At 42.5% G+C, this 18153-nt stretch overlaps 1 long non-coding RNA gene across 1 annotated transcript; it reads left to right on the forward strand.

Moving 5' to 3' along the window:
- The first annotated feature begins 384 nt into the window (after window positions 1-384).
- Window positions 385-13765, forward strand: LOC119649481. Its single transcript, XR_005249136.1, has 3 exons — window positions 385-520; window positions 577-862; window positions 13224-13765. It is a non-coding gene; the product is annotated as an uncharacterized LOC119649481 (long non-coding RNA).
- The last annotated feature ends 4388 nt before the right edge of the window (window positions 13766-18153 follow it).

The following is an 18153-nucleotide window of genomic DNA, read 5'->3' on the forward strand; positions in this document are numbered from 1 at the left end:
GTCAACAGAAAAAGAAAGCTTATCAGCCTGAAGTAGCACGTGGACCTATGTATGCACACAAGCGGAGGGAACATGGTCACGGTTATGACGTAGTATTGCAAGGGGGTCAACAAATGTAATATCCAGACAACCATACCCTTGCCGCATATCAAACGAAAGAGGAAAATTCACACTTTCCAAAGATATAATTTTCATTACATTAGAATAATTTGGGAAAGCTCCACAATTTTTTGAAAACCAAATTAAATTGTTGTCTAGCGGGGGTCTGACTATCTCTAGAGCTACACGCCGGCTCAATGTTTATACTCTTGATTACATGCCAAATATCAACTCGTTCGTAATCAGGGAGGCCGCGCGTCTCCCATCGCCATAAATGTTTCACATGCTTGCTTGGTTTGGGTGCGTGTGTAGTTATGCTAAAATTATTTCCGAATTCTTTTCTTGTATCTATATCACGATAAATTCCAAGTTGTTTTTAAGATATTTTGATCTTTATTGATACAGTGTTAGAAGAAGAAAAGTTTGTTAAATTTTGATGTGTCTCAAACAAGATTGGTAACGTCAGATATTTTTCAGTTTGGAAATTGAAGGCATCGTGAGTCTCGTCAGCAATGGAATGAATGAGTTAAGGGCAAGGATTCCAAAGACTGATTCGAATGCTGCCACATCGGTGGTACAACGAAGGGAATAGCCACCATTTTCCTCCTTGTAAAAGTCATGTGGGGTAGGCAAAACCAAATCGTCATTTCCCTGGCCTGTTGTCGAAGCAAGTGTGAGACGCTATATTCTCACCCACCAGCGAGGGACCGGCAACCCATCCTGGCAATACCCTGTCGTCGAGCAACCAGGACATCATATTGAGGTATTTTGTGAGGAATACTATACGTCTAAACAGGTCGTGTTGACTTCGTTATAGACGGCTTGGTTGAAACGGGGATGGGATGAGCCTAGGGATATTCGGAGGAATTTCCTTTCATTAGCTCGTAAGCGCTCCATTTTGTGAGATGTTAACATTAATGGGCGGATTAGTTGTTTGCAGCAGTAGAGCTTAACGTCAGGACGGACAAAGGATATTTCTGGAAGGGGTGTAAAGGATTAAGTCATTGGTATATCGGATAGTTTTGTCGGAGTTAGGGGTTGTTGTGGCAAGGTGAAGAGGGTTGTCAGCTATGTAGAGGGAGAACAGGGTTGCCGAGAGGACCGAGCCTTATGAGATGCCTGCAGGGGGCTGTAGGGGTCAGATAAGCAGTCAAGGACTCTAACTTGTATTTGGCGGTTGGAGAGAAAGCTGAGGATAAGTCGACAAAGGTGGAATCGAAGGCCTTCTGCATATCTAGGAGACAGGCAGTGGTAGGGATGTTGTTATTGAAGCTTTTGTTAAGATCGGATTTAAGGATGAGAAGGGCATGTGATGTGCTAAGGCATCTTCTGTTCGCAAATGGGAAATTAGGGATGATATCGTGGTCGGAGATGTGGGAGAGTAAAAGGTCATGGATGCTGCTTCAAAAATGTCGAAAAGGAAGTTGAGCAGGGAAATTGGATGGTAACTGTTAGGATTGGATGAGGGTTCTTGTTTTTTTGTGGATGGGGACGATGTGCGCTTGTTTCCAAAGGTGTGATAAAGCAATGGTTAAACAATTGGGAAATTAGAGGACTTAGGATCTTAGCGCACTTCTTGAGTATTATGGTAGGGATTTTATAAGGGCCTGTGGATCTTTTATTCTTGCGGGAAAGAATTATGGATTCTTGGGAAAGGGCTGGGATTGGGGCCTGGGTGGGGTATTGGTAGATTGTTGTAAACAGGGAAGTTGGTCGTAAGGTCTGAAAGGTGTTGAGAAACTGTACACTCTGCAGATGGGTCTGAAAGGGGTGGTGTGATGAGCTGTGAGAAAAGCTTTCACGAGGACTTCTCAAAAAAGTTTCAGGATACAACATCAACATTCAAGCAATCCAAGAAACGAAATGGCTCGCATGAAAAGTTAACGACATATGTCCGCACACAGTATTCACAAGCGGGAATGGATCGGAAAGAAGAGAATTTGTAGTGGCATTTATCGTGGACAACAAATTCAAAAAACCGGTCATTGACTTTAAAGCAATAAAGGGACGACTGCGTGCAAATGACAACTGGCAGCGGTTAGACACCCTAGTTCAAAAAGCAGAAGAAATAATCTTGGTCTAGGTTTGAACTTGGGACGGATTTCACCTCAATATAATTCGCACTCATGTCGTATTTGCGATTATATATAAATGGAGCGATTACCACCTGTCACCACTTTCGGTCACACTGCCCCCAAGGCAGAGGTGAGGCAGCGTCTGATGAGTTGAGGTACTGAAAAAGTGTTATGAATTCAATATTGATGTGATCAGCATATCAAATGAGAAGTGCAATATCGTATCATCCGTGGTTTCCGTCTACCAGAATAACTGGTACAAATGACCGAACTGACGATGCCTAAGATTGAATCCCATGAAAAGGTGATTGGCGAGCTAACGCAATACTTCGAACTGCGCATTAAAGCAAGGAAATGGACTTGCCCCATGCTTTTTAAACTAGAAGAAGTGGGTCTAAAAATTAATGAAAAGAAAACAAAATTCATGACCCAATCAAGAAGACAGGCGCTAATACAACAAAACTTGACAAAGGCGACTTTAATTTTGAAAACCTTAACTTTCTGTACCTAGGAGTAAACACAGCGAAGGATGGTAATAAAAGGGACGAAATTTAACGACGAATAATGGTGGCCAACAAATCATACTACTCAGTCCTACGGATAGTGAAAAGTAAAAGAGTGCACAAGGAAAATAAGTCCCGAATTTACAAGACCATAATACAATCTGTACTACTGTACGGTTGTGAAGCGTCGACTCGAATGCAACCGTTAGAGAAGACCGGTAAAAGATGGAGCTGAGTGGCGAATTAGATACAACCATGGATCGTACCAGCTCTATGACGGCCCAGGAGTATCAATGGTGGTAAAACTACGAAAATGGCAGTGGGCAGGCTACGTAGAACCGATGGGCGACAAGCGAATACCTAGCAGGGTATTCAAAGGCACGCCCGAAGGACGCCACCTTGTGGTGAAGCCACAGAAATGGTAGTAGGACTCAGTGACGCCAGTAAAAAGTTGCTGAAATTTTCCAAATGGAGGACGCGATCGAAGGGTCGAGATGGCTAGAGGATGTCTTTCCTAGAGGGCAAGAGCCGATTTCGCCAATTTTTAGAAATTGACTGGAAAACCCCCCTTAAATTCATCCTAGGACTACCAACTTTCGCATCAGCATAGGACAATATTTCATATACACATGCCAAATTTTATGGAAATCTGGCCATTAACGCCAAAGTTATAGCAGTTCAAACTCATCAATTTCGTACGAATTAACTGCACCCTAAGCAATACAAATAAGATGCTGACGTTATAATTAACGAGAATAATTGACATTCGAGTAAAATATTAAAATTCTATTCATGAAGAATCTAGTTCTCCCCAGCCGTTTTTTATATCTATTGTAAGTTAAGTTCTTCACATTTGCTAATAATATTAAACTCCGAGTGTGGAGCGTATGAGGTTGACTGTTATCAATACACAGCTTTCCATCAAATGATTTATTTAAACCGCTTTCTAAAAAATAGAGGGCAAAGGAATTTTTAACTATATGACACGGAACTGTCATGACCTCACATCTTCTACTTTTTCTTCAGCATTTGTCCCGTTCACAAGCGGGGTCGGCTCGTGGTGATCGGTTTCGCCATTTTATTTTATCAAAACCCTGATCTGGATGCAACCATGAAGTTTTCAAATACCCAGCTAGCGTATCAAGCCACCGTTGTTTTGGCCGGCCTTTCGGTCGCTTAGTATCAAGTTTGGTTCAGACCAAGCTTGGCAAGTTAATTCTCGTTTCCGCGAATTACATGACCATACCATCGAAGATGCCTCTTTCGCAGTTTTGCCACGATCGTTGCAACCTCATATCGATCGCGAATATCCTCATTTCGGATGTGATCAAAACGTGTCACGCCACTAGTCCAACGCAACATCTTCGTCTCCATTACCACAAGACGCCCTTCATTGTCTTTTATAGTCGGCCAACACTCAGAGCCATATTGAGCGACAGGATGGACGGCATTGCGGTAAAATTTGGATTTGATCCGTTCGCTGATATGTCGATCACAGAGAACACCAATTGTGAAATGCCACTTCATCTAGGTTGTGTTAATGCATGAAGCAATTTCATTACGCAGTTCTCTCAGACATTTAAATCGCTCAGTTCGAGTCAATAATATTAGACAATTGAGAACTACGTAATGCTCCTGACATAGGGAAACACAAAACCTTTTATTCGTGAAGCGTGAAGCTTCCGGTTTCCTGACTTGTTTTACTTAAGGAGCACTCCCACAAAGGTAGGAAATGGTTCCCGAAATATCGTACATGAGATAGCAAAAATTAGGAAATCGGCTCCCTTGCATTTAAAGTAGAGTATTATATTATAAAAGGCCCTTAATCATGCGATTCTGAATGAACTGGCTTCTGGGATCAGGATATACCTAATCAAAGTTCAAGGTACCCTCCTGGCCCTCCAAACCGAAAAAATCTCATTTTGCGATCATGCTTCCAAAATTTATAAAAATTTATCTAATTCCAATATTTCGATAATGTTAACCACATAAATCTTGCAAATCATTTCGTCGTTATCTAGAATGCAAAGAAAATCTCGGAAGTAATATATTATACCATAATTACACACGTACCCAAAACAAGCAAGCATGTCTAGTATAGCATTTATGGCGCTGAGAGACGCGTGACCTCACTGATTACCAACGCGTTGTGCGCATGCAATCGAGACTATAAACACTGAGCCGGCACGTAGTGGTGAAGATAACCAGACCCCCAGCTGAAGACAATTTAATTTGGTTTTCAAAAAATTGTGGAGCCTTCCAGGATTAGCGTATCCTACTGAAAATTATATCATTGGAAAGTGGGAATTCTCCTCTTTCTTTTGGTATGCATTAACGGTAAGATTGTCTCGTATAAAACCTGCTGACCCAACTCTTCGCACTACGTCATAACCATGACCGTGTCCGCCCTGCCTACCCAGACTCATGTGTTTTCCAGATGGGCCACTTTCTTTCAGGCAGTGCTGACACTGCAGCTGGAACAACCTTGCAATTTGCAATATATAGGTTGCTGATAGTGACAAAAAAGTTGATCCACGTTTTCATTTTATTGTAGAATCAGTTCCCTCTTCATTTATTTCGAGGAAAGCAATGAAAACGAGTTCGAGTATGAATACATGCCAACATGGTATTGGTACTGATTTCCATTTTGATAGCTACGTTTACAATGAGATACATTGAATTATTGCATAAGGTTTTACTTGAATTGAATGAAGAGATTTCGTAGAAGGTTGAAGATGAATTTAAATTTTTGTGTAGAAAAAGATTTTCTAGATTTCTGCTTATCTAATTTGAATGAAATTTTGAAATTGCGTTTCCCCAGGAAATATTTTTTGCTCCGTTTCGGAGGTACATTTCTCATCCCCAACTTTCGGAACAAATGTTTCATGAGCTTGCTTAATTTCGGCTACACTTCCAGTATACGACATAATTTTCAGTTTTCAGACCAAGCTGCAGTAATCGAAACCCTATCCTAAAAATTAAATTCAAAACTAAGAAAGTTATTTACCCCACATTAGGCGCCGTTCGTTAAGTCGTGAAATTTCCTCCATAAATTCTTGCAAATTGCGGTTTTGTTCATCAGTCAAATCTGAAAAAGTTTATCCTTTTGTTTGCTGACTGCAACATCTTTCCAATCCAGTGTACTAGTTATCCAATTTCACCACTTGTTCCTCATTTTCCACCTAAAACTAAAGGAAGTGCTAAATGGATATTATATTTCAGAGCGGATCTAGTTCACTCTAAATAGCCCAGCTTTTTCCTACCCGCTCACTTCCCATGCACTTTTTGCAAAGACGACGTAGTAGTAGTTTAGTTTATTGGGGGGAGCCGCAGCTCCGAACACCCCGGCCATTGTTAGGCGCATTGTAGTATCCCCGTAAATCGCCTATTCAATAGCTTCACTCGTACGGCGTTCGCAGGCTTTAGCGAATCTGAGAACATTTTGCAGAGGCAGAGAGCATGCAGATTCTTCATTGAAGAAAACCTTACCAAGGTGTCTTCGTCTGAGATCTGAGGAAACCGGGTAGCTGCATATAAAGTGCAGGGCAGTCTCCTCCTCCTCACATTGAGTGCAGATAGCCGGAACCACCACCCCAATCCGCGGGCAAGAGTTCAACCGAATCTCTGAATCTGCGTTAGCAGTTTCCTGCTGTTAGCAAAGTTCAGTCTCGGGCACATGCATGCATCAAAATGGGTTTTATTATAGACGTATACGTCCAATTTATCCGTATTGATGAAAATCCCCAGGTCTTACCTATTGCAGTCCTACAGCACCAGAGCAATCTACAGGATCTCTGATATTATTCCTGGAAGTGATGCTTCCACATTAATTTGAAGTCGAAGTGTACTCATTTAGGACTTGACTGTTTGTGCCAGTTCGATTTTCGCCCCTGCTAAGGTAGGTACCGTATAGCTGCCCCACCTGACGGTCCTAGTGAACATAACTAGTTCAGTCTACCTTGCGTTCACCGTGAGTCCAATGCGGAGGCACAACTGTGCAGAGTTGCATTCAAGCGGTCGCATGCTGTATCCGCAAATTTCATAATCATCATCATCAACGGCCCAACAACCGGTATCCGGTCTAGGCCTGCCTTAATAAGGAACTCCAGACATCCCGGTTTTGCGCCGAGGTCCACCAATTCGAAATGTTGCACCCACCGTACTCTATTGAGCCGGATTTTATCCACAACCGGACGGTCATCGTATCGCTCATAGATTTCGTCATTGTGTAGGCTACGGAATCGTCCATCCTCATGTAGGGGGCCAAAAATTCTTCGGAGGATTCTTCTCTCGTACGCGGTCTAGAGTTCGGAATTTTTCTTGCTAAGAACCCGAAGTTTCCGAGGAATACATGAGGACTGGCAAGATCATAGTCTTGTACAGTAAGAGCTTTGACCCTATGGTGAGACGTTTCGAGCGGAACAGTCTTTGTAAGCTGAAATAGGCTCTGTTGGCTGACAACAACCGTGCGCGGATTTCATCATCGTACCTGTTATCGGTTGTGATTTTCGACCCTAGATAGGAGAAATTATCAACGGTCTCAAAGTAGTGTTCGCCTATCCTTATTCTTCTTCGTGTTTGACCAGTGCGGTTTGATGTTGTTGGTTGATTCGTCTTCGGTGCTGACGTTGCCACCATATATTTTGTCTTGCCTTCATTGATGTGCAGCCCAAGATCTCGCGCAGAATGCCGCCTGCTCGATCTGGCTGAAGGCAGTTTGTACGTCTCGGGTGGTTCTTCCCATGATGTCGTGTCATGAAGAGGATCGTACCTCTTGCATTTGCCTCAGTATCACGGATCACTTTCTCGAGGGCCAGGTTAAAGAGGACGCATGATAGGGCATCCCCTCGTCGTAGACCGTTGTTGATGTCGAATGGTCGTGAGAGTGATTCTGCTGTTTTTATCTGACCTCGCACATTGGTCAGGGTCAGCCTAGTCAGTCTTATTAATTTCGTCGGGATACCGAATTCTCTCATGGCCGTGAACAGTTTTACCCTGGCTATGCTATCATAGACGACTTTAAAGTCGATGAACAGATGGTGCAACTGTTGTCCATATTCCAACAGTTTTTCCATCGCTTGCCGCAGAGAGAAAATCTGATCTGTTGCTGATTTGCCTGGACTGAAGCCTCTTTGGTATGAGCCAATGATGTTCTGGGCGTATTGGGCTATCCGGCCTAGCAAGATAGCGGAGAATATATTATAGATGGTACTCAGCAACGTGATACCTCCATAATTGCTGCACTGTGTGATATCTCCCTTTTTATGTATGAGACAGATAATGCCTCGTTGTCAATCGTCAGGCATTGATTCGCCGTCCCACACCTTGAGCACAAGTTGATGAACCACTTGGTGTAACTGGTCGCCTCCATATTTAACCAATTCGGCTCTAATTCCATCGGCTACTGGCGACTTATGATTTTTTAGCCGATGAATTGCACGGACTGTTTCTCCTAAACTTGGTGGTGGTAATCTTTGTCCGTCGTCTTCAGTTGGCGGGACCTCCAACTCGCCGAGGTTCTGATTGTTCAGCAGCTCATCAAAGTACTCAAACCATCGCTCTAATATGTCCATTCTGTCGGAAATCAGATTTCCCTCTTTGTCTCGGCAGGATGAGCATCGAGGTGTATAAGGCTTCATCCTGCTGATTTGTTGGTAAAACTTGCGTGCCTGGTGCGGTTGCTCCCTGTACTTTTCTAGTTCACAGACTTGTTGTTTCTCCCAGGCTTCCTTTTTCCGTCTGTAAAGTTGCTTTTCCGCTCGACGGAGTTCATGATAAGTCTCCGCGCGTGCCAGCGTTCTTTAAGAATACAACATTACTCGGTATGCGGCATTCTTCCGTTCCGTTGCTAGCTTACATTCATCGTCAAACCAGCCGTTCCGACTCCTTTTGCGGCTGGGGCCAAGTATGTTTGTGGCCGTATCCATGATAACGTTCTTCAAGTGATTGTGAAGATCATTTGTTGATGCTTCATCTCCAGGTCCTCTGTTGACTGCGGTTATTGCGCCATCAAATTCCCTCTTCTGTCACGGAGGGTTGTGTTGTAGATGGCTTCAGTGTTCACTCTCACCTGATTGTCAGAGCGGATTCTAGGTGGTATTGTTATTCGAGCTCGGAGCACCATGCCAACGAGATAGTGATCCGAGTCCATATTGGCCCCCTATATGTTCTGACATTCATCAAGGCTGAGAGGTGGCGGCGTTCGATCAACGCGTGGCCAATTTAGTTGAAAGTGTTCCCGTCTGGAGAGGCCCATGTATGTTTGTGGACCGCTTTCCTCGCAAAGCACAACAACAACAACAACAAACAACCATTTCGTGTGACCCTGCTAATTGAATAATCCGCAATCCGTTATCATTTGTTTTTTCGTGTAAGCTATGGGAGCCAACGTATCGCCTGAATACGGGCTCCTTCCCTACTTGGCTGTTAAAATCCCCAAGTATGATTTTAATATCATATCTGGGACAGGCTTAGAGGGTTCGTTCTACTGCCTCGTAGAAGGTATCCTTCACCAACTCTGCAGTCTCCTCTGTAGGGCCGTGAACGCTAATGAGGATTATATTTCTAAACTTGCCTCGCAAGGGCAGAGTGCATAGCCGTTCGCTTATGTTTTCAAAGCCGATAACAGCAGGTTTCATTTTTTGGCTGACTAAGAAACCTACTCCGAGCACATGGTTTACTGGATGACCGCTATAATATATGGTGTAGCAGGTTTTCTCCAGGAAACCGGTCCCTGTCCATCGCATCTCTTGTAACGCTGTTATATCAGCCCTATATTGGGACAGAGTATCGGCTAGCTGCTCATCAGCTTTATCTCTGTACAGGGAGCGCATGGTCCATGAGAAAATGCGCAAATCGTTAATCCGTTGTCGTTGCCGGGTTCGTCGTTGTAAAGTCCATCCTGTCCCAGGCTCCTTTCGTGGCTCCGTAACATCGGTTTTCCGTGTAGGGTTGTGAGCCCTACCCAACCCCCAACCTGGAGGACCAGTTGGTACAGTTTATCCCGTTTTTAGGCGCGGGAAACTCGCCTTCATCCTTCTCCGTCTGCAGCTTTTCGTTACGAAAGAGCTCCCAGCGGTCACCACGTGGAGGTGGAGATAGGGTTTGGTAGTAGAGCTGTTGGTGTTGGTTCAGCAGGCATTTCCCAGGTTTTATGCTCCATCGTGGGTACCAATCCACGTTTCGCCCTGGGACCTATACTACCCTTTGACCACCGCAAACTTGCCGGTAATTATTACAGCTAGATCGTCCACAAATGCTTACGCGAACATTTTTTGTCCTCCAAGAGTCAAAGCAGGGTATCCAATACCAGGAGCTATAATAGAGGAGAGAGACCCCTTCATGTGGGCAGCCCCTAAGACATCCTGCTTCAATAGACTTCCTGATAGACTGAAGGATCCAACTGATTAACAGCGGTTCGATTCCATGCTGTTTTACTGCATCAAAAATTGCCGCGAATGAGGCATAATTCAAGGCACCTTCGATGTCCATGAATGCACCTAAGACGTATTTTTTTTTTGGACATCGCCTTTTCATTTTTTACCGTAAGTTCATGAAGTGCTGTCACCGTGGATTTGCTTTTCTGGCAGGCGTGTTTGCCTATGGTGAAGTGGCCAGTTATGAATGTGTGTACCCATTGGGAACCGATCTACTAATCTTTCTTGTCCTTTTAGTAGAAAGGACGTTAGACTGATCGGTCGGAAGCTTTTTGCGTCCGTGTAATTGGATTTCCCTGGTTTGTAAATAAATATCACCTGCACATCACGCCAGTTAATTGGAATATAAGCGTGTGCTAGGCATCCATGATGATCGTTTAGCCGATCTTATGCTCTTCTTTGGAGTCGTTGGTTCTTCTCTTTAGCGATTGCAACCAGCGACTAAATCACATTTCAGACCACGATTGTCGTTCTCCTCTGTTTTGCCCAAATCCGAGTTCCATCAAGGTGTTTCACCCTTCTGTGGCGTTTTGAGTGTACAGCTTTCTTCGAAAGCTTCATGCTAGTTGTTATCATCTGGGTTGTCTTCTCAATTCCCGCAATGGATTTGATGCGCCCCTCAGGGATCGGGCTCCGGGCGCTCAGTTCTATTTTATACGTCGCCCAATCCGTTTTCCGCGGATTCCGAAATGCAGTGGGTGGAGGTGGACCTATGCCCATTACGAAGTGTCGTTTGATACTCTCCACTCTTCGACCAGAGCCGCAATGTCAGACGGCACCGCAGTGATGTCGATGACCTCTCGCCTGACCACGTTGAAGAAAGTGGGTTCATTACCCAAATTAAGGATCTGCAGACCGGTTCCTACCAGATGCTCCAGTAGTCTCGATCCTCTTGCATTGATATTGAAACTTCCGCAGCATATGTGGTGAGCGTTGATATCACCTCCTTCTATTACCCCCATCCCTTTACTTTTGGCACATTGGATAGCTCTGATGAATGTTCCACTGAGTACTTCTTCTGCGTCATAGGGGAAGTATGCAGAGTGCCGTAGTATCTCTTTACCTCCTCGTTGACCTTTTATGATTAGTTTAGCCAATGCGGTGTCACCATCACGTAGGTCGTTACCTAAATTAGCCTGGAAGTCTTTTGAGACTACCATGCAGGAGCAGGGTCGATCACTTCCATTGACATACAACAGGTCAGCAAGTTGGAAGTTTAAACCCCTGACTACCCCACCAACAACCCTCTGTTCTTGTATGAGGTATTTAAATGTCTTGCAGCTGTTGATCCGACGACTGATAAGTGTAGTCGCCGCTTTACAATGTTGCAAATTTATTTGGGAAATATGGCACCTCATTTACGCGCTTCTCGATCACTGGTAGGAATGTTAACCATGTTCTCGGCATAAATCATCATTGCCATCTTAAGGTGGGCAGTGTTGTTGGACGTTTTTCATTTTTAGTCCTTTCATTTCCAGTGGAATGCGACCAACGAAAGGCAGTCAGAAATTCCTCCTGAAGCTCCAGACACCTGTAAATATTTGATGATCTTTTATGAAATCATCAAAACTACGTGTGATTAGAAGCTTATGGGGCAGATCGAGTAACTGATGCTCAATAACGCAGCTTTTCCACCATTTTAAGTTACAGGAACAAGCAGGTTGTGTGCAACTATAGCGACTATTTTTCTTCCTTTTCCAAACGGATTTAGGACTACTAGATCACCCCACTCTCAACCGGTGCTATGAAAGCTGGATTTCATCTTAAAATTTAATCACGTTTGAAGGTCGAAAATATAATTGAGAACCCAAAAAAAATCCGCCGACCCCCACATTGGGCGCCAATTTTAAAAACTTAAAATGTCATCCACAAATCCTTTTAGGGCGGATAGTAATTTCTGTTTTTGAAATTATCGGATATGGTTCAATACAGCAGCCGATAGAATAGGCCCAGCCAAGAGACATAAACTCAAGTCCACGATTGCAGCCTTTAGTGGAATCCGCACTGTATTAGAGGACATCTTGCGAAAAAGTGAAATTCAAACATACAACAACTGACAACAACTGACTTTTCTTAACAAACCAACATTGAAAATATATCAAAAGAAAGCAGAAAATTTTAGCTATCCAATGGCAAAAAAATTATAATTATAGATGCATCCATTAAGGCGTGAGAATTTTTTAAATATAAAATTAAATTATTCAATACAATTTTGCTGCTGCCGCCAAAATGACCATCAAACAATGATTCATAGACGCGAAACTTGCTTTTCGATGTTGCGACAATTTGGCTAGCAATCGGGGGAAGACTTATCACCGGCTAATCAGGGAGGCCGCGTTTCGCTTTGTCTGTTTCTAATTTACAATTCAATGAGTTCGCCCAATCTTTTATTAAACAAAGATGTATGTATCTGCAACATAAACGAGTTTATGGAAACTTCCTATGATTAAGATTTTTTTGGTATGGGTCTAAGTCTGTTCTTGTGGTATCAGTGAAATCGAGAGTTTGTTCTTATTTACATAATTATGCATTCATGTTGCGATCTGAATGATAATAATACTATCTAAAACCGGAATAAATGTAGCCTTAAGACATAACTTTTTGCATATCATTTGAAAGCTTACAATCTCACCTTTCAGATGATATAGTTTTTAAGCAGTTTTTCTTGTTAGTTATGGCTCAGGAAATTTTCAAAATAAAAATTAAATGTAAACTCCCGGCTCACTAGAGAAGTCGGAAGAGTATCTGAAAAAGATCAGATGATCGTGTGCTGGTTGCACCAGATACATAGTACGCACCGACTATAGAATTAGTGAGTGCTCTTGATCTGCCGGTTAAACTAGTATGGTATCAGCAAACGTGAAGACTATGGGACTCACCATGTGCCTCCATTGATGTGTAATTTAAGGGGTTTGAACTTGAATGAAAATCTTGTTTGACCACAATACATCACACGCTTCTGGCACATTCACGCAAGAGTGAAATTGAAGAAAATAGCAGTATGAGATAATCGATGTCAGAAAAGATGGATAGTCTAATTTTCGACTGCAAAATTTGTTGTTATTATTATCTAAAAATTTGAGGAGAGCAAGTAATTTTCTCTATTTTAGATTTTGCCACTCAAAACAAATTCCGAAATTTTCCAATGAGAAAAGATGCGTTTCAGATGTCCAGTCTGTGCGATGAAAATAGAAAAAAAAAGATATATTTTTATCTATTCATTTGGAGCTATTAAAAAATATTTAATATAAACGTAAATATGTGTTTCTTAGTTTTCAATGTCGTTCAACGTACTTTCTAAAAATTTAATTTATAAAGGAAGATTCAGGATTTTTGTAAGCCAAACATAAACATTTTACGATCAGATTAATAAAAAATAAATTTGAAGCGTTTCAGCATTTTAGATTCAATTTGAAATTTTAAAAAAAAATATATTCCATCCAGTATCTTTTCCGGGTAACCAAAAATCTTACTTTTATAATCATAAAATTAATATAAATATTTGAAACAAAAAGAAAAAAACAAAAACTAAGATTTCCCCACTCGCAAACAAAAGCTGTTATCAATAATCCCAGAAAATTGCAATTTCCTATTAAATTTGGTTACTTTACAATTCTTTCGAATTATCTGTATCTTTGGTTGTAAATTTATTTGAATAATAAATATTTCGCAAAATCATCCCCAGCTGAATGATAATCGCCTCAATTGCGATTAGAAATAATTAGTTAGTATTTATGCTGCGTCGATTTGATGAATGACCTCCCTGATTAGAAATGATTTACTCATACGTCTCTACCCTTTGGCGCGCCACTGATGGTAAGCGACAAAAGATATGAATGGATGAAGCCAGATTGTTGCAGTTATTTAATTTTCTTTTCAAAAAATCGTAGCTTCTTTCAGAGTAAAGATATTCGTCAAGATGTTATATTTTTGGAAGGGGTAAATTATGCCCTTTCGACTGATATGCAATAAGTGGCATAATATCTAATCAATTTCTTAGATATTGTATCTATATGCACTTTGAAGTGACATCGGTTGTAATTCTTTTATTAAAGTTGAGAGAAGAACACCATAGAAGGTATTATCTATTGACTAAGAAAGACACCATCAACCCCTAGGTCGAAACAGGAGCTGCGAGAAACAAGTCGGGGAACCGGAAGCTGGACGCTTCAGGTGTAAAAGGTTTTTGGGTATTTCTTTTATAATAATATAACATTTGAGTGTGCATTTCCATTAGTACGTAACACCTAATATACGCAAATGTTAGGTGAGATTATCCACATTCAGTCTTGAATTTGCAAAGAAACGACAACTTTGACCTATTATGATTTTGTTAGTAATAATGCTATTTCCACCAAACTTGGTAGGATCGTGCTCTATTTATTTATTTATTTATTTAATTTAACGGACAACAAACAGAGTAAACTCCAATTAATTATTGTTCTCAGGAGGAGGAGAAAGCAAAAATATTATCCTACGTTTAAAACTACTTAAAGTAGAGAAGTTACAAGACCAAGCTGTTCTGCGTTGTAATTTCGGGAAAGCCTAGGAATCGGGGAATTAAAGTAGACTTCGAGCTCTGCGAAGGGCACGTTGATAATGTCTGCGCTACGTTCGGACGGCAGGTGATTTCGTTAGAAGCGGAGCAGTACATAAGATCCGAGAAAAGTTTAAAAAATGTGCAAAGATCCAGATAGGATCTACGCTGTTGTAGGAAGGGAAGATTCAGAAAGCGGAGGCGAGAGGGATAGTCCACACGAGGGAAGCTTTTCTTAAAGAAGAGGAAACGAGTGAATTTACCTTGCATATTTTCAAGGGCAAAACAATCACAGTTACGGGAGGGTAACCAGATCACGGAGCAATACTCGAGGGTATTCCTCACGAGGGAATTGAAGATAGCTAAGAAGGGTTGGATGGAGTCAAAATCAGAGGAGAAGCGAAGTATTAAGCCAGACAATTTTGCTGCTCGATTGATGACATCGAGGCAATGGGTGTCAAAGTGAAGCTTATTGTCGAAAGTGACTCCGAGGTCTTGAGTGGAATTTAAGCAGAGTAAGAGTAAGAGTAGGAGAAAGAAGTGGGTGAGGATTTTAGGAAGTAGCACATAGAGTGATACTTTCTGACGTTTAGCGCTAAACCATTAGTCGAGCACCAACGAACCAGAGGGTCCAGGTTAGATTGAAGGGAAACACAGTCCATAGGCGATAGGCGATATAGCGGAAAACAGCTTAAGATCGTCTGCATTGAGCAAACAGGGACAAGTAAGGAGGTGAGGAAGGTCATTAATAAGAAATAAAAATAACAAAGGACCCAGAATAGATCCTTGTGACGCCAGAAGAGGGGGAGAAGGAGCGAGAAGTACAGCAGTCAAAAGAGACGGGGCAGGATCGGTTGGAAAGGTAAGAAGCAAGCCATAAAACAAGTAGTATGGGAACGTTTAGAGACGAGAGTTTGGATAGAAATATTTTGTGATTTACAATGTCGAAGGCTTTAGCAAAGTCAGTGTAAATGTTATGCATTTCTTGCCATGAATTCAGACATTTGGCGACAAATTTGATAAAGTCAATCAGATTGGAGGCAGTGGACCTACGTTTAACGAAGCCGTGTTGCTCTTTCACTATGTGTTGGCCAAAGTGGGCGGACAACCAGTCACTGACATATCTTTCCAGGATTTTAGAACAGGAGGAGAAGAGGGAAATGGAACGGTAATTCTACAGTCCCATTTCCGAACGATCGCCACTTTTGTGTATGAAGATGATGAGAGCCTCTTTTCACAAGCCGGGACAATGATTCTCTTTTAGGCTTTTGTTGAAAATAGGAGATAGGGGAAGGGAGATGGACTTACCAGTTTTGAGCAGAAAGAGGTTTGGAAGATCATCGCAGCTAGGTCCGACATTGACATCAAGTTTGCCAATGAGGTACTCGACAAAGATGAGGGTAAGCAGGGGAATGGTAGGCGATGCGGTACAATCTACATCCACTATCGGGAGGGATTCCGAGGAAGGAGGGGAAACATAAACTGACGAAAAGTAGCGGCAGAGTAAATCACAAGATAGTTGGGGGGAGTTAACTGAGAAGCCAGAGAATTTATTGGATGGAGGGAATAACTGGACAGGGCAGCGGGAGCTCCGAATGTGGGACCAGAAAGGTTTCAGGTTTCCGCGCTTTAGTGAGTTTTCCACACTGGTTAAACATTCGTTTCTGGACTTACGTATTAAAGATTTGACCGAGGAACGTAGAGATTTGAAAAAAACTAAGTCAGCATCATTTCTAGAAGACAGGAACTTCTTCCTCGCAGTCTGTTTTTGACGTAGTTTTTCGTGAATTTCAGTGGTCAACTAGACGGGATAAGAGCGTAAGCACTTTGGAGAGGAGGGGACGTAACAAGTAAGAAGATCAGATAAAATGGTATAGAAAGTGTTGAGTGCTTGGTCACACGTAAGTGGAGAGAGGAGAGTGACCCAGTTGATTGATACCAGGGCTGAGTTCACACCTTCGAAGTTCGCCTTACGAAAGTTGAACTTGGTAGGCTTGCGAACGACAAGAGAGTGGAGTCGGAATATCTGAACATGGAACTCGAGAACAGGATGATGGGCATCAGGGGCAACGTAAGACGGAGCATGAAGGGGTTGAGAACGACAAAGCACAGGAGGAGAGGACAAGGTCAAGAGTGTGATCTAAGTGGTTTCTAGAAAGGTTAAACTGGAGAGCACCAGAGGTGTACATGAAAGTGGATAGAGCAAGGGAAGGGTGGGTGAAGTTATTAGGCAGGCTGGGAAGGCCAGGAGAGCATAGGAACATTAAAGTCGCCACAGAGGATGAAAGGAAGTGAAAGAAACAAAACTCCGATAATCTGTCGAAGAAATCTTCATACAGAGAAGACGGGCTTAGGCAGGGAAAATATACACACGATATGATATTATAAAAGGAACATATGTTTGGCGGAAAGACACGTATGGTGACAGAATCGTAGTAGGAGGAGGAAAAGATGATTTCGGCACGGAGAGGGGACTTAATAGCTATAAGGACTACTCCGCCAGTTGTTTTGCCAAGCGCAGCGCAGTCTCTGTCACAACGAAAGACAAAATAACCTTCGAGGAGCTCAGAATCTAAAATCCCGTCATCCAGCCAGGTTTCAGGAATGCAGATGACATGGTACTGGAATGCTAAGGCAGACCGTATGAAATCCGACAGCTTGGTACTTAGACTCCTTACATTTTCATAAAAGCGCGTATAGTTGTCAGAATTATTAAAGTTCGGCGAGGTAAGTAGGCTGGCCGGAAATTTTCACAAAGCTTAGTTCTCTGATAAGGCTTGACGAAGACCTCCTTTGGCCAAAAGAAAGATTAGACGATAGGATCGAAGTCGCGGGGATATGTCACTTTGAAGGAAGCTATCACTCGGTCAGGAGAGCCATGCTTCGTCTGTTTCACACATGAAAGAGGTGACAAAGTTGAGTTGGTTTTACTTCTGATATAGACCAGAATTTCGTCGGACGTGGTGGAGTACGGTAGCCTTGACAGGAGCAGCTGTTTCAGCTATATGCACTTTGAAGTGATCAGTTGCAATTCACTCTGGAGAACGGCCATTGATGACAGATGCATGAGAAAAGACAAAGGGGAACTACGGCCCGATACCTTTTTCATAGCATTGCATAGCATTTTCATCGCACAATAGGACGATCGTTGCGCATGTGTTTTGATAAATCGGTGACCATTTCTGTCCTGCCTATCCACCGGATAGACAGGACAAAAGTCGTTGCACGAGGCTGATTCAAAACATCCTGGGTACAAAATTTCAAGCTTCGATCACGCTGCTCCCAGGGCAGTGGTGAGGCAACGTCTGACGATTCGCCTCTGCCTTGCTAAGAAACCGTAAAGCCGTCATCACCTAATATTTTTAAAGTTTGGATACTAAGCCCTAAGCAAGAGGTCCGTGAACCATAAAAAAGAGGGATTAAGTTGCTCCCCATTTGATCCGGTCCGGCATCAGGTGAATGCGGACTCGCAGTTCTTAAAAAAAAATATGCAGTGAAGAGTT

The sequence above is a fragment of the Hermetia illucens genome, chromosome 2 (assembly GCF_905115235.1).
Source record: "Hermetia illucens chromosome 2, iHerIll2.2.curated.20191125, whole genome shotgun sequence".
NCBI lineage: Eukaryota > Metazoa > Arthropoda > Insecta > Diptera > Stratiomyidae > Hermetia > Hermetia illucens.